Source organism: Schistocerca americana, chromosome 1 (genome assembly GCF_021461395.2).
Source record: "Schistocerca americana isolate TAMUIC-IGC-003095 chromosome 1, iqSchAmer2.1, whole genome shotgun sequence".
Classification (NCBI taxonomy): domain Eukaryota; kingdom Metazoa; phylum Arthropoda; class Insecta; order Orthoptera; family Acrididae; genus Schistocerca; species Schistocerca americana.
Window position 1 is genome coordinate 232496992 of NC_060119.1, and position 23759 is coordinate 232520750.

The 23759-nt window shown below is 46.0% G+C and overlaps 1 pseudogene; it reads right to left on the minus strand.

The window, feature by feature from the left end:
• Nucleotides 1-22992: 22992 nt before the first annotated feature.
• On the minus strand, nucleotides 22993-23110 carry LOC124555298 (annotated as a pseudogene).
• Between the last annotated feature and the right edge of the window lie 649 nt (nucleotides 23111-23759).

Genomic DNA, 23759 nt, shown 5'->3' on the forward strand with positions numbered 1-23759 from the left:
TTGAACTATCTACTTCAATATCACATTTTTTGTAAGAAAAGACAGAGTCCTTACGAACGTTATTTGCATCTGTTAAGTTATCTTTTATCAGATATTTGACACCATTTAGGAAGTGAAAACGTAGCGTGCTCTGCAAATGGCGGATTCAGCGTGGAAGAGATACACTTGCGCCAGTGAGCCGTCTAGTCATTTTTAGTAAGTCTTTGACTATAACATGGAAGTCGTCTGCGGGCGAAAACAAACGAGAAGTTAGATCGCCAGGGAGGAGAGGGAGAATAAGCCAGTCTCCCTTTCGCAGGATTGGCAGACCACAGCAGTGCGTTCTGCTTCTGCAGAAGCCCAACTGAAGTGGTCAGACGGATTGCCGATCCCCTCTGATTTTGTAACAGACGTACTCGAACTCTATGATGGACAAGGCTTAGTCTCTGCACTCACTTCAAAATAAGAAAGCAGCAGGAAACTCACAATCCAGTGCAAAATGAAGCACACAAAGCATGATGTGGCCATACTTCTAGATATTTACGTTTTCCTTTCTTCTTTTTTGTAGAAAATCTGATGATGCCCTAAAAAAGCTAAATGCGTCACTAAACAATAATTTTCACAAGCAAGACTGTTTTCCTTCAAATGGCTCTGAGCACTATGAGACTTAACATCTGAGGTCATCAGTCCCTATACTTAGAACTACTTAAACCTAACTAACCTAAGGACATCATACACATCCATGCCCGAGGCAGGATTCGAACCTGCGACCGTAGACTGTAGCGCCTAGAACCGCTCGGCCACTACGGCCGGCTTCAATTTATCTTTATAGTGTTTCTGTACCAACCAACCTGACGGAGTGGCAAAAATTTTGTGAGTGAAAGGAAATTGTTGGACTATGACACTGTAAGCCAAGATTTTACAGGCATGAATGTCTTACACGTGCATCTGTCCACAAGTACTCCCACAATCAGGCAAGTTAGCGTTTCCAAACACCGAAGTTCGAAACGTTATTTAAAGGACTTTCAAGATGGCGGAAAATGAAATTATTCGTGCTGTAGTTACACGGGCGAAGACCGTGTAGTGTCGTTAACGAAGAAAGAACAGAACAGTGAATGTTGCTATGGAAATGATCATCTCACAGGAGTTGTTTGAGAACATTCAATATGCTTATGTTTCGTTCCGAAGTCATTTGCGAATGAATAACATCAATTTCTGAACTCTTTTGAACTATATTTCTGGCTCTACACAAAAGTCATACAGTATGCGAGATGCCAGCCAGCTCGTATTAAATTACAAACAACATCTGGAAACTGGAGACACTGCAATACACGTATTGCGTTCTGAAGGTCACAATTTCTAAACTGCTATGTTATCTACGACGCACTGAAGGCTTATTGACAACTTGGGTCCTTGGCTACGATGTTGCAGTCAAGAGAAGGTCGTCGGCCAGTGCGTTGTCCGTGGTGAGAAGTCATGCCCGAAATTTGGTATTCGCGACACTGTGGATCTCGGAGTGCTGAATTCCCTAACTATTTCGGAAATGGAATGTCCGATGCATCTAGTTCCAAATACGATTCTGCGTAAGACGTCTGTTAACTCCCGTCTTGCGTCCATAATCACGGCGGTAACCTTGTCACACGAATCACCTGAGTACAAATGAGAGTTCTACCAATCCATTGTCCTTTTCACACTACTGGCCATTAAAATTGCTACACCACGAAGATGACGTGCTACAGCTGCGAAATTTAACCGACAGGAAGAAGATGCTTTTCAGAGCATTCACACAAGGTTGGCGCCGGTGGTGACACCTACAACGCGCTGACACGAGGAAACTTTCCAACCGATTTCTCATACACAAACATCAGTTGACCGGCGTTGCTGGTGATGCCTCGTGTTGTGATGCCTCGTGTAAGGAGGAGAAATGCCTACCATCACGTTTCCGACTTTGATAAAGGTCGGATTGTAGCCTATCGCGATTGCGGTTTATCGTATCGCGGCACTGCTGGCGTTGGTCGAGATGCAATGACTGTTAGCAGAATATGGAATCGGTGGGTTCAGGAGGGTAATACGGAACGCCGTGCTGGATCCCAACGGCCTCTTATCACTAGCAGTCGAGATGACAGGCATCTTATCCGCATGGCTGTAATGGATCGTGCAACCACGTCTCGATCCCTGAGTCAACAGATGGGGACGTTGGCAAGACAACAACCATCTGCACGAACAGTTCGACGACGTTTGCAGCAGCATGGACAATCAGCTCGGAGACCATGGCTGCGGTTACCCTTGACGCTGTATCACAGACAGGAGCGCCTGCGATGGTGTACTGATCGACAACCTGGGTCATTTTTTCAGATGAATCCAGGTTCTGTTTACAGCATCATGATGGTCGCATCCGTGTTTGGCGACATCGCTGTGAACGCACATTGGAAGCGTTATTCGTCATCGCCATACTGGCGTATCACCCGACGTGATGGTATGGGGTTCCATTGGTTACACGTCTCGGTCACCTCTTGTTCGCATTGACAGCACCTTGAACAGTGGACGTTACATTTCAGATGTGTTACGACTCGTGGTTCTACCCTTCATTCGGTCCCTGCGAAACCCTACATTTCAGCAGGATAATGCACGACCGCACGTTGCAGGTCCTGTAGGGCCTATCTGGATGCAATAAATGTTCGACTGCTGCCCTGGCCAGAACATTCTCCAGATCTCTCACCAATTGAAAACGTCTGGTCAATGGTGGCCGAGCAACAGGCTCGTCCCACTACGCCAGTCACTACTCTTGATGAACTATGGTATTGTGTTGAAGCTGCATGGGCAGCTGTACCTGTACACGCCATCCAAGCTCTGTTTGACTCAGAGGTGGTTGTTCTGGGTACTGATTTCTCAGGATCTATGCACCCAGATTGAGTGAAAATGCAATGACATGTCAGTTCTAGTATAATATAGTTGTCCAATGAATACCCGTTTATCATCTGCATTTCTTCTTGGTGTAGCAATTTTTATGGCCAGTACCGTACATTGTGTACGTGCATATCGCAATCCGCCGGCCGTGGTGGCCAATCGGTTCTAGGCGCTTCAGTCTGGGACCGCACGACCACTACGGTCGCAGGTTCGAATCCTGCCTCGGGCATGGATGTGTGTGATGTCTTTAGGTTAGTTAGGTTTAAGTAGTTCTAAGACTAGGGGACTGATGACCTCAGATGTTAAGTTCCGTAGTGCTCAGAGCCAATTGAACCATTTTTATCGCTATCCAACGACTTGTCGTATCAGTGTAAGCTCAGTTTGGAAAATCTGTTCAATACTAAGACAGAATTATCTCTAAAACACTCTACTAAATAAGGTCCATAGAAATGAAAAATACATTAAATAAATCACAGTATTTGAATCCCCCCCCCATTTTTTGAACATTAATATGTGGGGGTGACACTAATCTATCGCCTGTAGCTGAAGCTCTTAGGTCGTAGTGGGGGAAACGACATCATGCAAGAAATTTAAAAACCTTTTAACTTTGCTAACATACGCGTAAGTTGCAAGTGTTCTGTTTTCACACGTAAGTTGACTCATGCGAGTGGTGGTAGGGGAATGCACACGTAAAAATGTCATGCTCGTGGAAAACCGCTCTACAGAGGTAACGGGCAGCCGTCGGTGAGGTCTGTGTGTTCCACAGGTCCATGGGCAGGGGACGGCTCGGCTTACAGGCGCTCGTCTGGTGTTTGTGCCCGGCGCCGGCCCTCGGCCGGCTGAATGGGCCCTCCCTGACGCTGGCGCGGCCTCAGGGGACGGCGGAAATGCGCCCTCAGTCCTCAGGGAAGCTCGTTCATCCCCCGCCCCGCTGCCGTCTATACAAATGCCGGGCTCGATACGATAGGGGGCGGACCGGACACCAGCCGAGTCCGCGCTGGACCGCCTCCACGCGTGCGGATGGCGCGATGGAGCGCGTAATTCATCGCTCCGGCAGAGACCCTCGTCTCCCAGCGCGCAGCCCCGTCCGCTATGCCGGTTGCCTGCTCACATGCGCAGTGACGCGTTTAGTCAGAAAAGTATGAGCTTGTTCAGAACAGGACAAAAATCAGTGAATCGATTCAGGACTTGTCTTCTACGTTTAGTGCACAGCAGCTTGTAGACATCGTAAGTACGTCCTAGCAGTAATTAACTGTTCGACAAAAGCTGCTTTTTGGTAATATTTTATTTTATTGAAGAGTTACAGTTGCAATGCATTACCTATAGTATATGATGGGGGACCCAAAAGAAACCGGATTGTTGTCATAAAAATTTATTGATGAACCTTTGTACAAAATTACTTCAGTCACCTTCAAAACACTCTCCATTACATGTGACGCACTTGCCAAGTCTCTTTGCCCACTGTCGGAAGCGTGTTTGGAACTCTTCAAGTTTGAAATTGTCCAGTGCCCTTTGCGAAGCTGTTTCTACCGCCTCCACATCGTCATAACCTTCCCCTTTTAGCGTTTTTTTTTTCATTCGTGGAAATAGGAAAAAGTCGCACGGGGCTAGGTCCGGCGAATACGGAGCGTGGGGAACGACAGACCACCTCTGAGATGCCAAATAGTGGGTCACTCGTAAGGCCGTGTGTGCTGGAGCGTTGTCGTGATGCAGAAACCAGAAACCAGTCACCTGATCGCCAAAGTTCCGGGCGTTTCCTCCTCACATCCTCTCGCAGACGCCTTAAAACATCCAAGTAAAACTGCTAGTTAAAGTCTGGCCAGGGGGTACGAATTCCCGATGCACAGTTCCACGAACATCAAACAAGACGATGATCATCGTCTTCACATTTGACCTCACTTGCCTTTCTTTTTTTGGTCTGGGAGAGTTGGGAGTCCTCCAATGGCTTGACGCTTGCTTGGTTTCTGGGTCATACCCGTAACACCAGCTCTCATCCCTTGTAATGACTTTGTTCAAGAAGTTTGGATCACGTGCAATCTCTGTTTTCAAGTCCTGACACACATTCATGCGGATGGTTTTTGGCTCCTGTGTGAGAAGGCGTGGAACAAATTTAGCAGCAACACATCTCATGTGCAAATCCTCACTCAAAATCCGCTGGCACGAGCTCCAACTGATTCCTGTCTCTGCTGAAATTTGGGACGATCCTCGTTGTCCTTTTGGCGGACCTTTTCAATGTTCTCCTCATTCCGCGATGTTGAAGGGCGTCCAGAACGAGCTTGGTCTTCAACACACATCTCACCACGTTTAAAGCGCCCAAACCACTCGAAAACCTGTGTGCGGCTCATAGCGTCCTCCTGGAAAGCTTCCTGAAGCATTTGGTGTGTCTCCGTTGCAGTTTTTTTAAGCAGGAAACAAAATTTCACACACACTCTTTGTTATTTTAAAGTTGCCATAACGACTTCGCAGAGGTAACCCGCCAATAGTCATAGAAACACAATACCACACTTGCACGTTCACCTCTACACTGACGCCGTCTGCACAGCTGTTAATGAAGGTCTCTACTAACACCATCTAGTGTGAGAACCCTGCACTACGTCTACGAGTGGCAGCGCCCTCGTAGTCCGGTTTCTTTTGGGTCCCCCCTCGTACACTGAAGAGACAAAGTAACTGGTACCCCTGCCTAATATCGTGTACGGCCCCCGCGAGCACGCAGAAGTGCCGCAACACGACGTGGTATTTAGTCGACTAATGTCTGAAGTAGTGCTGGAGGGAACTGACACCATGACTCCTGCAGGGCTGTCCATAAATCAGTAAGAGTTCGAGGGGGTGGAGATCTCTTCTGAACAGCACGTTACAAGGCATCCGCAATATGCTGACAATAATGTTCATGTCTAGCGAGTTTCGTTGTCAGTCGAAGTGTTTAAACTCAGAGAGTGTTCCTGTAGCCACTCTGTAGCATTCCTGGAAGTGTGGGGTGTCGCATTGTTCTGCTGGAAATGCCGAAGTCCGTCGGAAGGCACAATCGACACGGATGGATGAAGGCGATCAGACAGGATGTTTACGTACGTGTCACCTGACAGAGTCGCATTCCAACTGCACACGATCCACACCATTTCAGAGCCTCCACCAGCTTGAACAATCACCTGCTGATGCGCAGGGTCTATGGTTTCATGAGGTTGTCTCCATACCCCTACACGTCCACCCGCTCGATACAATTTGAAACAAGACTCGTCCGACCAGGAAACATGTTTCTCGTCGTCAAGAGTCCTACGTCGGCGCTGACGGGCCAAGGCGAGGCATAAAGCGTTGCGTCATGCAGTCGTCAAGAGAACACGTGTGGACCTCTGGCCCCGACAGCCAATATTGATGATGTTTCGTTGAATGGTTCACACGCTAACACTTATTGCTGACCCAGCATTGAGATCTGCAGCAACATGCGAAAGGGCTGCACTTCTGTCACGTTGAACGATTCCGTTCAGTCGTCGTTGGTCCCATTCTTGCAGGATCTTTTTCTGGCTGCAGCGATGTCAGAGTTTTGATGTTTTACCGGATTCCTGATATTCACGGTACACTCGTGAAATGGTAGACGGGAAAATCCCCACTTCATCGCTACCTTGGAGATGCTGTGTCCCATCGCTCGTGCGCCGACTGTATCACTACGTTAAAATTTGCTTAAATCTTGATAACCTGCCGTTGTAGCAGCAGTAACCGATCTAACAACTGCGACAGACAATTGTTGTCTTATATAGGTGTTGCCGAAGGCAGCGCCGAATATCTCTATATTAATACGCATGCCTATACCAGTTTCTTAGGCGCTTCAATGTATATCAAAACAACCTGACGTTACTGTAAACGAACAGAGCGATCTAAAGAACAAATGAAAGCCTTCGAATGTATAGCTAGTATTCTTTAAAGACCACACATTTCTTTGTCCTACTAACAGAAATAATACAAACTGGAAGTAGTATTACACGCTCATATAAATATTCTTTGATATACACTAAAGGTATGCTTTGCATATACGTTTATCAATGAAAATCCCATATATTTCGTAAAAAGTTCCTCGTACTGATTACATATATGTGTGTATAAATCGTGTAAACGCATTATTAGCACCAGCATTGTGTTTAACATTTGATGATGCCACTATGGCTGCAGTACAATAGGAGATGATTTTATAAAAATGGCTCTGAGCACTATGCGACTTAACTTCTGAGGTCATCAGTCGCCTAGAACTTAGAACTAATTAAACCTAACTAACCTAAGGACATCACACACATCCATGCCCGAGGCAGGATTCGAAACTGCGACCGTAGCGGTCACGCGGTTCCAGACTGTAGCGCCTTTAACCGCACGGCCACACCGGCCGGCGATGATTTTATAGACAAGATCTGAAGATGGTCATTATACACCGAAACCGGTAGTCTGATGACAAAAAATTTGTGACCATAGATGTAAAGTAAAGGAAATTTATTCTGTATTCGGGTCACTGTTTCATTCGGAACCACGTCACAGCTTGTGAGAATTTATTTTTTCAGCTTGTGAGCAACTAGACCTAAATAATAAATACGACGTGTATATTAGACAACAACCGAAGCCCTTTGTACTGCGTGTGACCTTGCAGCGCACGCCAGGTGGCAACAAGGTGAGCAAGATTGCCACAAAGCAAGTAACACACTGTAGCGTCTCCTGGCCAGTCGTCATAAAAAGCGTGTGATAGAATTTTTTCCGTGTGTGTAAGACCAGTTAACATGTATCGATATAGCGCCACGCACACGGTGAAAGTGAAATAATTTAAACACGACCAAGTGAAGCAATAAGGCAAGACTGTGTAAACATTTCACGAATGTACTATGCGTGTATGTAGAACAATCATAATTATTTGACGTTTTATGCATTTGTTAACTTTGAATCCATGACATATTATTATCTTTGAAAATCTTGTTAAATAAATTAGTGATTATCATTTGTGCCTCAGGTAAAAAGGACAATTCAGTACATGTATAAATAGCAAAAAGCATTGTAATAATTTGTTCTCTTTGGGGTTTGTTACGAGTAACACTCGCCTGTTAAGCAAATGTATATGCTAGTCGTGAGTCTTTTGTTCATGAAGCTTGAGATCCGCCATTAGGCGAGTTGTTGTAAAAAGGCGTGTAAAATTAATGCATTTTTGTTTGAATATATAGAGCTTGAGCAAATATGTTTTTAAAATAATTTGTAAAGTTGACTGCAATTCGTCCCGTAAATAATTTAGACTTTTTCAGCATTTAATTTAGCGGAAGCCGCTGTACCAATCTGCGAGGGCAACGGCCGCAGACGCGGCGCATTTAAAAAATATTTATTTCAGGCATCGTAGTCATCTCGCCGGTAAAGCGAGGTAACATAATAATATTTAACATTTTCTTACAGCTTCCAGCAGTGCCGGCAGACTATATCATATTATTCAGTGCATTCTCAGTTTGATTTGGAAGGTGCTGTGCGACATGTTCCATGTGGCCGCAAAAAATATAACGAATAACTGTGTTATGACTTCATCATTTTCACATTTTGTAGCAAGGTCTGCTCTGTGAAGCCAAAGCAATAGCTTACATTTTTTCCCTGAGATTAAGAGAACGCGGGCTAGCCGCGCGCCTGTTCTAATTAACAGTATTCAAAAAACCACTGCATAACGTAACCAACATCAGTGCTGTAACGATCATTTGAATTTCATTACTGAGTCTTCTGAATATGATGCAAAGTAGTAAGTTCAGATACCGTAGTCTTCCTTTCTTGATTACGTTACAGTAGTAAGTGAATGTTCCACACATGATTATCCAGAGCAGATGTGGAAAAGCAATAATTTGATCCACAGTTGCCACATTTATGATAAAAGTGTTTATTCCCTCTCCCGCTCCATAACCACAAGCAGAATAAAATTAACTCCAGTAGTAAAAAAGTGAGAGGTGGAGTAAGGGAGACGGAATAACACGATGTCGTCCGTATTCTTTTCCCGCCAAGTCGGGTGGCAGGGGTTGTCATCTGTGTTTTTCCATGGTAGTACAAATACCATAGAGTACATTTGCGGAGGCGAAAGACATAACACGGAAGTTGAAACACATGTACAAAGCTGAGAAACGGTCGAATAAGGACCAACGATGCTCCTCTTTCTGGAGTATAATCCGTGCAAAATAGGAGCTAAATTTGAGACGCAGCACAAAACGGCACAACACTCGCTTCGCTATCACTACATACTCAAGATGTTGTGTTACATTGCTAAAGTTGGTAACGGCCGAACATAAAACATGAGCGCGCCGAGGTCGGTTGACTTCTTCCGACTTCTGTAATAAAATGGAACACCTACAGCAGTCCTTACCAACAAATCTGATGGTCATGGCTTCGTACTTTCGAGGTGGATTGGCAAAGGAAGGCAGCAAAAAGAAGCTGATGTTTTAAATTCCGTATTTAGAAACTCATTCATGCAGGAGTACGTTCTCACAGACATTGAAACTGGCATTCCTGGTGTTGAAAGAAGCTGAAAGAGAAGAAAATAAGTAAGCCGATGCACCCACGTGGAATTCTAGTTAGGTTATATGAATGCACTATTCGGCGTTTGTGCCTTACTTCGATTAATTTCGAATCTGTCTCCCAGCGGGATGTCCCATGTGACTAGAATAAAGCACAGTTGATACCTGTGTACAGAAAGCCTAAAAGAAAGGACCTGAAAAATTGCAGATCAATAACCTTAGCGTCGGTTTGCTGCAGAATTCTTGAGCATATTCTGAGTTGGAATACAGAAAAAAATTTCTTGAGAGAGGAATAGAAGTCCACATCGACATAGAAATGAGCACTTGTGAGGAATACAGCTTGCACTTCTTTCACACGAAATGCTGCGTGCCGTGGATGAAGGGCAACACACAGATTCTTTATTTCTAGATTTCTGGAAATCGTCTGACAGACTGTTGACGAAGGTCCGAGCATATGGAACGCGTTCTCAGATATGTGACTCGAAGACTTTTTAGGTTATACAGGGTGTTACAAAAAGGTACGGCCAAACTTTCAGGAAACATTCCTCACACACAAAGAAAGAAAATATGTTATGTGGACATGTGTCCGGAAACGCTTACTTTCCATGTTAGAGCTCATTTTATTACTTCTCTTCAAATCACATTAATCATGCAATGGAAACACACAGCAACAGAACGTACCAGCGTGACTTCAAACACTTTGTTACAGGAAATGTTCAAAATGTCCTCCGTTAGCGAGATACATGCATCCGCCCTCCGTCGCATGGAATCCCTGATGAGCTGATGCAGCCCTGGAGAATGGCGTATTGTATCACAGCCGTCCACAATACGAGCACGAAGAGTCTCTACATTTGGTACCGGGATTGTGTAGACAAGAGCTTTCAAATGCCCCCATAAATGAAAGTCAAGAGGGTTGAGGTCAGGAGAGCGTGGAATTGGTCCGCCTCTACCAATCCATCAGTCACCGAATCTGTTGTTGAGAAGCGTACGAAGACTTCGACTGAATGTGCAGGAGCTCCATCGTGCATGAACCACATGTTGTGTCGTACTTGTTAAGGCACATTTTCTAGCAACACAGGTAGAGTATCCCGCATGAAATCATGATAACGTGCTCCATTGAGCGTAGGTGGAAGAACATGGGGCCCAATCAAGACATCACCAACAATGCCTGCGCAAACGTTCACAGAAAATCTGTGTTGATGACGTGATTGCACAATTGCGTGCGGATTCTCGTCAGCCCACACATGTTGATTGTGAAAATTTACAATTTGAACACGTTGGATTGAAGCCTCATCCGTAAAGAGAACATTTGCACTAAAATCAGGATTGACACATTGTTGGATGAACCATTCGCAGAAGTGTACCCGTGGAGGCCAATTAGCTGCTGATAGTGCCTGCACACGCTGTACGTGGTACGGAAACAACTGGTTCTCCCGTAGCACTCTCCATACAGTGACGTGGTCAACGTTACCTTGTACAGCAGCAACTTCTCTGACGTTGACATTAGGGTTATCGTCAACTGCACGAAAATTGCCTCGTCCATTGCAGGTGTCCTCGTCGTTCTAGGTCTTCCCCAGTCGCGAGTCATAGGCTGGAATAATCCGTGCTCCCTAAGACGCCGATCAATTGCTTCGAACGTCTTCCTGTCGGGACACCTTCGTTCTGGAAATCTGTCTCGATACAAACGTACCGCGCCACGGTTATTGCCCCGTGCTAATCCATACATCAAACGGGCATCTGCCAACTCCGCATTTGTAAACACTGCACTGACTTCAAAACCACGTTCGTGATGAACACTAACCTGTTGACGCTACGTACTGATGTGCTTGATGCTAGTACTGTAGAGCAATGAGTCGCATGTCAACACAAGCACCGAAGTCAACATTACCTTCCTTCAATTGGGCCAATTGGCGGTGAATCGAGGACGTACAGTACATACTGACGAAACTAAAATGAGCTCTAACATGGAAATTAAGCGTTTCCGGACACATGTCCAGATAACATCTTTTCTTTATTTGTGTGTGAAGAATGTTTCCTGAAAGTTTGGCTGTACCTTTTTGTAACACCCTGTATACCTCTTTACGCTGTGCTCGGCGCGAGTGCTCAACGGAGACAGAGGTAGCGTCCGGAGAGCCATAGCGAAGTGCAACAGGACCGCTTTTATTCTCCATATACACTAATAATATCATGGATTGGATGCACAACAATCTAGGACTGTTTGCTGTTGACGCTGTGGTGTACAGGTAGGTGTCTTTGAGTGACTGTATGAGGATACAAGATTTCTTGGATAGGACTTATGTTTGGTTAATGAATGTTAGTTCGCCGCCTTGTGTATCTCGTTTAAGGAGAGCAAATGAGAAATAAGAGAAATCAAGTCTCGTGCGGAAACGATACAGTCGTTTTTTCTCGCTCCTTTTCGGGGAGGATAAGGTAAGGTACACTCCGCCGTGCACTTACGATGACTCGTGGAGTTTGTATGTGGACGCAGATAATTAAAGCTTTATGGTAGGATATGTACCAGATAGGGCGTGTAGAATTAATATCGTGTGTGACGATTAATTCGTGATAATTCGTAGCCTGTAGCAACCACCATCCGAATTTTCCATGCTGGCTAATGTAACGAAAGCGGTTCCTGCAGCACGGTAGGTGCTGCTATTATTTGCGAGACGGTGACACGGTGCAGCAAGGCGAACGGCCAGCGGCGACGCACAATTAGGCTGTCTGGTGGTGGCTGGCTTGCTCTTTGGGCGGAGCGGGTGACCGCCCGGCCCGGCGCTGGGATTACGGCCGCCATTGTCCCCGGCCTGAATGGGGAGATAATTCCCATTTACAAGCGCCCCCCAAGATTGCACTCACGATTATTAAGAGACAGGAGGCGCGCCGTTATTGCTGTGGAGCGCGGCGCCCGGAAAACGATCGTCGCGCCATCTAAGTGCCGCGAAAGCAGGCAGTTAACGCCGGCTGCTGCTGCCCCCAGAAGCCGAACGGTGGCTCGGAGGGCAGCGCGCGTACCGTGTGGAAATATCACTCGTCGAGGGTCCCCCGCTTCACCTCTCACTCTGGCAGGAAACGGGGACGCTACGCTGCCGTGCAGCTGCGCACTAGTAAACATGGAACAACGCTGAAAGTACTCCCGTACTTCCACCAGGATACTCGCTCCTCTTATCTCGCGTACGAGCCAGACACTGCGTAGCATCAAGCTCTCAAGTGCTAACTAACACAGTGCATACGAGGGTTCGAACCTCTCTTAGCCCAGGCGCTTGTTCTCCCAGGGGGGGTCTTCAGATTTCGAACCTCGATAGGTAAAGGTTTCCAGCCGTCGCCGTCTACGACATCACCACTGTAGTTAGGTATTGCTGTCCATCATCACCATCGCTCTCCGTCGTCGCCTTTGCTACCATTCCTCGCTGCCAGTCATCACACTCGCAGCCAGACCTCACCAGTGATCGTCAGCCCATGTGTTCACTGTCAATCTTCGTCTCCATTGGCCAATCACGGTGGTTTCATTGTCTGCCTATCACTACCGTCGTTGCCCACATTCTCAGATAGGTCATCCCACAACCATTACGTCCACAATCATCAACGCGCATCTGTACTCCCCTCCCACCACCACTTACTCATTTACTCCCTACTCACTGTCCCCTCCTGCTCTTCCCACATTTTCCATATTCCCAACTACTCGGATGAGACCTTCCTTCGTCCCACTCACATAAACGGCATCTCCAGACTTAACTAACTCCTCATTCGTAGGTGACATCTCTTCAGCATGTACTGCAACTCCATTGCCACAGCTGCCATTACCACCATCTCTGCATGGAAGTTAGCTCTGCAACAACCAGTAGTGTCAGTAGCCCTTACCACTTTTTCATTGACATCACTGTTGTCACTTCATTTGGGTCCAGAAAGAGAAGCACGAGTCACACCTACAACAGCAGCAACTGAACTTGCCCCAACCACATATTCCAGAGGTGTGTCATCATCAGCTACATATACATCACTTTCAACCCTACCGGCTTCAGGAAAAAAGAAAATTTGAAAATCCACGCAAAATCCCATCCCACTTCACAGTCAATATCCTTCAACACTCCATCCTCAAATGGTCCCTGCAAACCACCCAGTACGGAGACTCCTCCTGTCTCTGACACTCAAAAGCCCCACTCCACCCACATACACCACAAAATATGGATGCTTCCATCCAAACTCAACATCGTCTCCACCACATTACTTCATTCTGCCACACTCTGATGTAACATTCCTCAATCCTAAGACATTATCCCTCAAAATAAAGTACCTGCCAAACATGAAAGTATCGTAGCTCATACACCGCAAAGGCTCTGTAATCATCAAGTCCTCTGATCCCAACATCCAGGCCTACTTACTGCAAAGACTACTGTCAATCACCTTGGTCCACATCACAGGGTTGCCTGCTCTCACCCAGCACAACATGACCAACACAACACCTCTCACCCCCCACTGCCCACCTACTCTCACTGATGTGATGGAGGGGGTTGACGCCGAGGTAATAGAGGTGGAAGTTGAGGGGAAGCTAATTCTAATCCCAATTCCCAAATCCGAGAAGCCCTTCAGGTTCAACACGATCCCGAACCTACATTCCTCGTCCATGTCTTTTCTGAAGATCCCTTAACCACAGATCATCTCCTTCAGAATGGAGCCTTCATCTGTCACCGTAAACACAGAGCAGAGCCTCCCCAATCCCAAACAATCGCCACAAATGATTCATGCGCAATGAAAATTTAGCTCCCAATTGCAGAATCCCTTTTATCTACCGACACTGCAAAGCCAACGACTTGCGAGAACAATGTCCCAAACTTCAGTCCCCACCCATCTGTAACACTTCCAACTAACCCCATTTCACCTGCTCCTGTAGTGTACAACCAAATCCCTACCACCAAATCGGAAACGATCACCCAAATCCACCGTTTCGGTACACCACTCAAACCCAACAACTCCCTATGTGCTACTCCTAGTGCTGGGGCCATCATCCACTTCACCAACACTGTCGTTTCATTGTCCTCCTACCTGAGCGTCCATATACGCTCATCCTCTCAGCCCATTCTGTATTTCATTTAAATGCCGCTGTCGCATATTCCCAAAATCACTCCCACTTCCTCTTTTCTCGAGTAGGTGGCCTCACTATATAGTTTCCAACTCACCTTTGAGTAGACCCTCAAACCTCACAGCACCCAACTCCATACTACGGAACTGCTTGTTCCTTCCTGTTACTGTAACCCTCTACCGCCTACACCCGAAAAATTTTTCCCCATCTCCACATCTTTCCCATCTCCACATCTTCTCCATTAGCTCTTTATCCTCATTCTTCATTCACTGTCCACTTTGATCTCTTCAGTCTATCCATTATCTGGAGCTGACCATCAAGCAGAATCATCAACATCACCTTCTAAAATTCGTTGACTCTGAGCAGCTCCATTCCACCACATTATTCTTTCAACACTATCACATTTTGTTCACATTTCTGTCTTTATTAATATTGTAGGCTGAAGAGTGGTTGCATCGTTGCTTCCAGCACGCCTCTGTATGGAGGAATGCAATGACAATAAACAAAAAGAAAGAAAGAAAACTAACACGATACCATTCCCCATAACTTCATTCTCAGTCCCTCTCCTCTCCTCCTCCCCTCCTCCTCTCCTCCTCCTCCTCCTCCTCCTCTTCTCCTCTCCTCTGTTATCCCCTCTACGCTGACGATATGCCCAAACCACCTTCAACAGTCCATCTCCTTCAGTACACTGATGATTTCACTTTCCTATCCCTCTGCACTGCACTCCAGCACTCCAGAAATCTCGATGATACCTCCAACTCTATTTCAATCACTTTATCTCCTGGTGTAAACAATGACTCCTCAAGACCAACCCCTCCAATCCCCAGGCAATAATTATAGGACCAACCATCCACAACTTCCGTCTCCATGATGTTGACTTAGCAATGAGGATCGTCCGATCTAGTTAAGTAATACTCTAAAATCTAAAATATCTGGGATTAACCCTCGACCGGCAGCTAACATGGAACTGCCGGCTACTAACCAACCAATAGAAAGCCCACAATAGGTTAACGCCATTAAAATTGCCAACTGGTGGAAGTTGGAGATTGCACCCCTTCCCTATCTTCCACACCTAGAAACCATGATTCAAGCCGACCTCTCTTAAGCAAACGTTGCATGCATATCAAGTACCGACCCCCCTCCTCTAAGCTCTACGGGTCCCTCCAAATCCTTGAACGTCACGCACTCTGCCTCTGTGGGCGGTCCCACAATTCGTGAAAGTTGTTTTGACTATGCTGCAGAAATTTCAGTGGAAAGTAATAACAGATCCTCCATACAGTCCCGATCTCACCCATGCTATTTCCGTATCTTTCGAGCCCTGAAGAAAGTCAGTCGTGCCCGTCCATTTGTCTCGGACGAAGAGGTGTACGTTTGAGTACAATCATGGTCCCGTGAGCCACCACAAACATTTTTCCATGAAGGCACTGACCGTCTTCTTTCACAGTAAGATAAACGTATTATCTGTTATGACAATCACTCTTCAAACAATAAGCCGTTTACCTCGTTTCCTTTCCAACTGTTTCTATTTTACTGCACCTTTCACATCCATCTCAACGTGCTTACTGTATTTAAGCGTCAATCTCATACAATTTTTGGCCCCACCATTTCTTTCCATTAACAAACTGACGATCCGTTAATGGCTCAGGATGTGTCCTATCAGCTGATTCCCTCTTTCGGTGACGTTTTGTCGTAGATTTCTTTTTTCAACAATTAGATTCAATACATCCTCATTGGTTAGTCGATCTGCCTACTTAATCTTCAGCATTCTTTCAAACAACCACGTTCCAGAAATTTCTATATTCTCCGTGTCTGAAATGCTTACCGTTCATGTTTCACTTCCATCCAAGACTTCGCTCAAGTCATACAAATTCGCAGAAAAGATTCCTCAACATTCTAATATATATTAGACGTTAACAAATTTCTCTTGATCTGAAATGCTTTTCGTGCTGTAGCCATTCTGCATTTTGTATCCTCTCTTCTGCGACCATCAGCAGTTATTTTACTACCCACATAGCAAAACTGATCTACTACTCTTGGAGTCTCGTTTCCTAATCTGATCTCCAGAGCGTCGCCTAATTTAATTCAACTGCATTCCATTACACTTATTTTACATTTGTTAATGTTTAAGTTAAACACTGCTTTCAAGGCACTGCGTAATCCGTTCAGCTGTTCTTCCATGTTTTTGGCTGCCTCTGACAGAATTACATCGTCATCAGCGAGTCTCAAAGATTTTATATCTTCTCCCTGATATTAAATTCTTTTTCCACACTTCTCCTTGGAGTACTTCACAGATTGCTTAATACAATTCACAGGTTGAATAAGATCGGGAATTGCTACGAACTCAATCTCACCCCTTTCTAAAGTGGAGCTTCCGTTTCCTTCGGCTTGTAGCTATGGTGATAATTATCGGTTGGTAACAGTCGTCTATATGGTGTCGTTCGAAGAACGAGGTCCTAAGGAAAAGTTGGTAGCTTGTGACGGAATAACAAGAAAGCATAGTCGCTGCCATACTCAGCAATGAATGAGCGCTGTAGGCGTAGACAAACCCCAAGCGACCGCTGCAGCGTGCTTACTCCGTCCAATCTAGAATTATCGGCGAAGACGATACCACCGTCTCTCTATCCTAAGTACTGCGTGAGCCGTATCAGACAGAAAGGTGTAGCAAAATCTATAGTCTGTTGTACTTTGACAGAAGAGACTGTTATCCAGAATTGTATCAAGTGGCACGTTAGTGTTCAGTGACAGTAAAAAGCCACATAACATTCCTGTCGCAGTACGAATGGACTGTTACAAAGTTAAGTACTTCGTATTGTTCAAGCTATTATAAAGTCATGTAGTATTTTGTGTGGTTTCCTCCAGAACCCACCACTGTGCCGGTGAGTGTTATTTAGTCCGGCGCAACCGACTCTGTATATGTTGTAAGGATAGATGCTTCTTTACTGTAAATACTGCTACTTCTCCTGCTGCCAAAAAAGAATTCATAACCCTTGATCTCTGAGATTTATAAAATTACACCAGTATAAGATTTTAATTTCTTTTTTTTATTAGATCTGTATTGACTGCAAACTTATTTTCCGTAATATCTGTCAGTAGCTCGTTACGGAAGTGCATATCAGAATGTATTAGCCCAGTCTGAACCCTAGACAAGAAGACAAATCGCATATCGAAACAGTTTTGCGCTTTGTGTCCGCCTGCTTCGCTGGGTGGTAACAAGCTTGCCTCCCATGCAGCGGGTCCGGGTTCGATTCCCGGCCGTGTTGGAGACTCTCCGCACGTGGAGTGGGTCTTGTGTTGCCCTCCTCATCATTTTATCCTCATCACCTGCGCGCAAGTCGCCCAGTGTGGCGTCGACTGAAATAAGACTTGCACTTGGCGGCCGACCTTCACCGGTTGGTGCCTCCCGGCCAACGATGCCATTCGCTCATTTGATTTCATTTCGTGCTTTGTAAATTGCATTTCTGAACTGATACGGATTTTCATAACTAGCGACGAACACTACCCAGGACTGAGGGTTTTGCGAAGTCTAAACTGCACTGTGTTCTGTCAGATTAACCTAGATTAAAATTTTCAAACAGGAAACACAAACTGGGTAGCTTTTATTACTGCCGAACAACTTACTAAAGCAATTTTATTACGTGTAACTGTGTAGTACAGTCCAGATCTTTTGTCTAACTGATGCGACCTACGTTTGATTATTTTCAGGTAAGCTGAGAAACTCAGATCGAAATACTGAGCTGTTCGACTCTTCCTGTAAATGTGGAGAAACTTTCGAAATTCTTCTAACACAGAACATAATATTGATATCTCGCAGTAATCATATGGTGTCGTGACCCTCTTGTAATTCAAGTAGTTACTTGTCGTGATAGTCCAAAACAGACGTTATTAAGGAGCTACAGGGCGGAAAATGCGGAAGTTAAAATAAAAGCAGAACTTTCTATTTGGACTGGGATAAACACAGTGAGAATCTGGGAACAGCATCCGCCTCCGCTATTGTTATATAATCTCGCCTTGTGCATTCAGACTTCCGAAATTTCTCATTTCCTCCATCTCCGGTTTCTGGAAAGTCCACTGCGAGAGGCGCGCCCCCGGAGAGCAAGACGCAGCGGCGAGGTCTGCCGTTGTGCAAACTGTTAGCCGGGAAGGAGGTAGGAAGGATGTAGCCATCGTTTTATCAAACACTTAGCGCTCGCCGCTTCTTATTACGGGCAGCGGCAGGCGAGCCGCCTTTCCGCCCACCATTCGCCGGCGCCAGATTAAAAGCGAGCACAAACATTTACATAAGTGCTACGGCCGCGCCTCCCGCATAGTCGGGGCGTCCGCCAAATGCCAAGAGGCTAGGCAGGGCGCCGCGGGCCCTTCACCACTTGCCTTAGCGTGATGTCGTTCTGGCTGCCCCTCATTTCCCTAGCCCTCTTCTCAGAGCGTCGACTGAACACTTCGCCTGCTCTCTCACATGCGTTACACAAAATTTAAGGACGAAAGTAACTTTTGCATAGTCTGTACTGCCAAGTAATATAGCTCGATGAAACGTTGAATATGCATAGAAGGAACTTCTGCCCTTACAGTGCGCAATACAATTAAAGAAATACAAGGGTTGATTGAAAAGAAATGCCTCCACCTTCATAACTCTTTAGTCAGATCGAACGAGGAACAACACACTAGGAAGCAGTGGACAGATCCAATGTAGAGCTGATTTGATGAAGATGGTGGTCGATGAGTAAGAGAGACTGAAAGGATAGCGAGGAATTTATTAATGGTGGAGGAAAGAGCATACTTGAGAATATAAACACTGTTTCCACTGTTAAACTGTAATGATATTGAGGTACTCACTGTTTGGCACTCCTATTGACTGCACACGAGTAAAGATAAAATACACTCAAAACAAGGGTTACGATGACACTGGGAGGTAAACCTTAGATGCATTAAAAAAACAGTTTTCACTGTCACTTTTTACACTTTGGGACACACGTATCACTATTGCTGCTTATGGGGTGTGAGAGGGAGTCGGCGGCGAGGACAGGCCGTGGGGGTTGTGTGGGTGGGCGGTGGCGGCGGCGGCGGTCACGTCACGTGGCGGCAGACAGGGCGTCCCTGAAGGCAGCGGTCAGCGGGATCTCCAGGAAGTTTTGGAAGGTCACGCGGTATTTGGCGTGTGGTTTTGCCTTCTTGTGTTCTTCCCACAAGTCCACGAGGAACTGCACTCTGTCTGTTTTCTGGCAATGACTGCGTGTGCTGTCATGGCCAGTATCCACATTGTGGCCGTGCGTTTCGGCCCGGGGAACACTATCGCATCAGGCGAGCTGTCATTCTTTTGCTTGTCGCCCATATCTTGCTGCTTGCCCTGCATACGAATCGGTGTTCTGTGTTATCCTTTTCGTTGCAAATTTCGCAGCTGGGCGATTCTTTTATATTGATTACGGCCAGGCTCTCGTTGGACGGTGCGGTTTTGTGCAGTACCTTGTACCACGTATATCTGGCGTGCTCCGGTATTGGACGTTCTGAGATGTTTTTCCAAACGACTGACCAATCGTGGTCTGGAAATTTTGCCTCGATTCTTGTTTTGCACGGTTGCTCTCTTATTGCGCGATAGACGCGATTCGCCGTCGGTAGTTGTGGGTGAGCCGTGGTGGGTAGTGATTAGCTCTTGTCGAGTATCAGTTGCCTGATGAGTCGCATCTTGAAGGGGATGTGGCTGGTGTCTGCCGGCGCTTCCTCTGGCCGTTGCCTGTAGGTATTTATTGGGCAGGCCGTGATGCTGTCTCGGTTCTTGTTCTTCATTTGGATTGCTCTGTGAAGCAACGGCGCTGCACACTTTGTCTTGACGTCTACCAAACCTAGTCCTCCTTCCTCAGTGAGCACGTCGCCTGTGACACTTTGAATATATTCCGCCTCCACAGCAGGTAGCATACGGCCCCTTGTATCGTTCGTGCAATGTCTGTTGGTGCACATAGTGTCTGTGCCACGTACCAGGCTTTCGACAGGATCGTTGTGTTCATGAGTTCGACTCTTTGTCCGAACGTTAGATTTCAGTTCGAGTGAGTCCTGGCGAGCTCTCTTATTGTATGTAGGGTTCCTCACCAGTTTTGTACTGTCAGTACTGCCATCTTTAGCGGTCATTTTTATATTTGTATCCTAAGTGTTTTATGAGTATCGGTTATTCGATACCACTGCCTGTTGGTTGTCAGACTCAAAATGGTTTAAATGGCTCTGAGCACTATGTGACTTGATATCTGAGGTCATCAGTCCCCTAGAACTTAGAACTACTTAAACCTAACTAACCTAAGGACATCACACACATCCAGCCTGAAGCAGGAGTCGAACCTGCGATCGTAGCGGTCGCGTGGTTCCAGACTGAAGTGCCTAGAACCGCTCGGCCACACCGGCCGGCTTGTCAGACTCCTGTTGCCAATGGGGAGCAGCACAGTTCTTTTGGGATTCAACGTTTTGGAAGGTTTTTATTATTAGTTCTATTGTGGCTACGTCCTGCTCGTTTTTGACAAAAAATCCTAAATCGTCAGCGTAGGCCATGCTTGCGACCGTTTGTTCTCCGATTTGGCAACCATTTAGGCTGACAGTCAGTTTCAATAGTAGTAGATCAAGTGCTGCCGCGAAAAGGGCCATGGATAACGGGCAGCTTTGTCTTACTGACTTCCCTAATTTGATTCCTTTTGTTGTCCATCTATTCATGGTTATTATTGACGTGGCGTTCGTTAGCAAATTTCTTATGATTTGAGTAAATTGTCGTCCAAATTCGAGTTTCGTCAACGTTTGCAGGAGGTACCGGTCGCTGATTCTGTGGAAAGCGTTATGAAAGTCAACAGAAATTATTGCTGCGGTCGTTCTGTTGGTGGCGGCGTGAGCAGTCACGTTCCTGTATGCGCAGGCGGCGTCGAATATGCTCCCGCCAGGCACTGCACACGTTTGCCATGGGCTAATCGCCTTCATTAATACCGTCTTGATGTTATTTGCGAGGCATTTCGCGGCAGTCTTGTAGTCTGAATTCAACAGCGTTATGGGCCTGAACTCCTCGATGTTTTTTGCTGCCTTTTTCTTTGAGGGGGATTACCGTCCCTTCCAGAAAGGAGGCCGGTAGTGCTGTCCCATTTTTCGTTTACCATTTCTGTGGGGTGTCTGCCTACTAGGTCCCAGAGATAGCTGTGGAATTCCTTGGGGATGCCGTCTGCGCCTGGTCCTCTGCCGTTTGCGCTGTCTTTCACTTGAACCAAGGTCTTCTTGTTCACTAGTCTGGAATGCCAACCATTACACCACTGCAGCACTATGGTTAACATTGCTGTAAGGACTACATACGTCTAATTCCCTCCCCAACACAAACTACTTTATTTTCCCCTTCTTAGATCGGAGAGTCACGGCTCTAATGGCTATCTAAGAAGGAGAAAATAAGCTTAAATATGAACTGATGTTTGTGTTGGATTTAGGTAATCCATGCATCAAAATTAACCATAGTGCCGCAGTGATGTAATAGTTAGCGTTCTTGCCTAGAAATCAAGGAGATCTGGGTTGAAGTCCTGTCTGTGACACAAACGTTAATTCGTTTCTTCAGATTCCGTCATAATCATACATAAAGATGAGACTCAAATATATCGAGGAAAATTTAATTATAAGATCTGTAGATCTACACCTAAGCTACAGGATATCCCCACTAGGTCTAGCGCTCGGGTGCCATTCCATTGCCAGAGAGCCACAGCAATAGTGGCGATATAAGAAGGGAAAATAAGCTGGATATATGAAGTTTGTGTTGGGGATGGCATTGGAGTTACGTAATCTGTGCAGCGATGTTAACCATAGCGCTGCAGTGGCGTAATGGTTAGCATTGCTGCCTGGTAAACAAGGAGAGTTGGGTTCAAGCTCCGGCTATTGCACAAATTTTAATTGATTTCTACAGATTACATCATTTACGAGAAGATGTTGAAGAATGAGGACTGAGCGGTGAAGAGCATGGGTTCTGTTAGCTGGTCTACACCTCACACTAGCTGAAAAAAGTAATTCCAGCGCCAATTTTCTGGGGGGTCAAGCAGTTAGCTGTCGCCTGCTTTGCCATACAAGTTACCGTTACCCTTTTGCACCAAAGATTTGCTAACCTGACGCAGTCTCGGCCGCTGGGACGGCAGGCTTTTCTGTGTTCATGTAGGCCTCAAGATGAAAAGGACTCTCCGTCTGAACTTTTTTTTACAGCCGTCACCATATTCAGCATTTCATTAACCCCTCTCAAAATGACGGCAGTCGAAATCTGTTCGCATATTTCGGGTCCTTTGTACGCAGGGAATTATTATTACAAGATTTCTTTCATTTATATAATTATTTTAAGCACTCCGTTGTCAGGCCACGAGTGGCCTACAAGGACCATCCGACCGCCGTGTCATCCTCAGTAGAGGATGCGGATAGGAGGGGCGTGGGGTCAGCACACCGCTCTCCCGGTCGTTATGATGGTATTCTTGGCCGAAGCCGCTACTATTCGGTCGAGTAACTCCTCAATTGACATCACGAGGCTGTGTGCACCCCGGAAAATGGCAACAGCGCATGGCGGCCTGGATGGGCACCCATCCAAGTGCCGACCACGCCCGACAGCGCTTAACTTCGGTGATCTCACGGGAACCGGGGTATCCACTGCGGCAAGGCCGTTGCCTATATAATTATTTAGGTGCATTAATTCACGGCTGAATCTTCAGATACTTCAAAGCAAAATTCATATGCAAGTTATGCATAGAGCAGGTGTTTTTCGCTAATCAGGAAGTCCCGAGTGCCTCCGCTGACTTCATACTCATTAATGGCTTTTCGAGTCATCCTATGTTTACGGCCATGCGTGGCTACCAGGCACTAGTCACTGCAGATGGCCTTCTTGAGAGGGTTCGTAAGATGATGTGTTATGCTTTCACCAACTTCAGCTTTAATCTAGAGAGCAACCACATATGAAGAATGTCAGTCAGTGTGTAACTGTCTCCGACTTCATTGCTTTTAGCAATAATTCTTACCCACTTAATATAATTACGTAGCCCAGTTATCGCATTTCAGAAGTTTGAGATTGTTCTATGAAATATGGCGCTGAATGGTGCTTCTCGGCGACATGTGGATGAGAACATGAGAGCACGTGTTAAAGCAGCTTCACTGTGCAGATCATTCATTATAATGTACAACAAACCCCATTTGGAGTGGTTTTCCTTGATTCGTTTAAGAAAAACCGAATTTAACAACTTCCTTGTAAAAGCTATTATTCTGGCTCTACGACTTCTCCCCCTCTCCCAAGTAACTTCACTGGCGATATAGCATACTGTTTT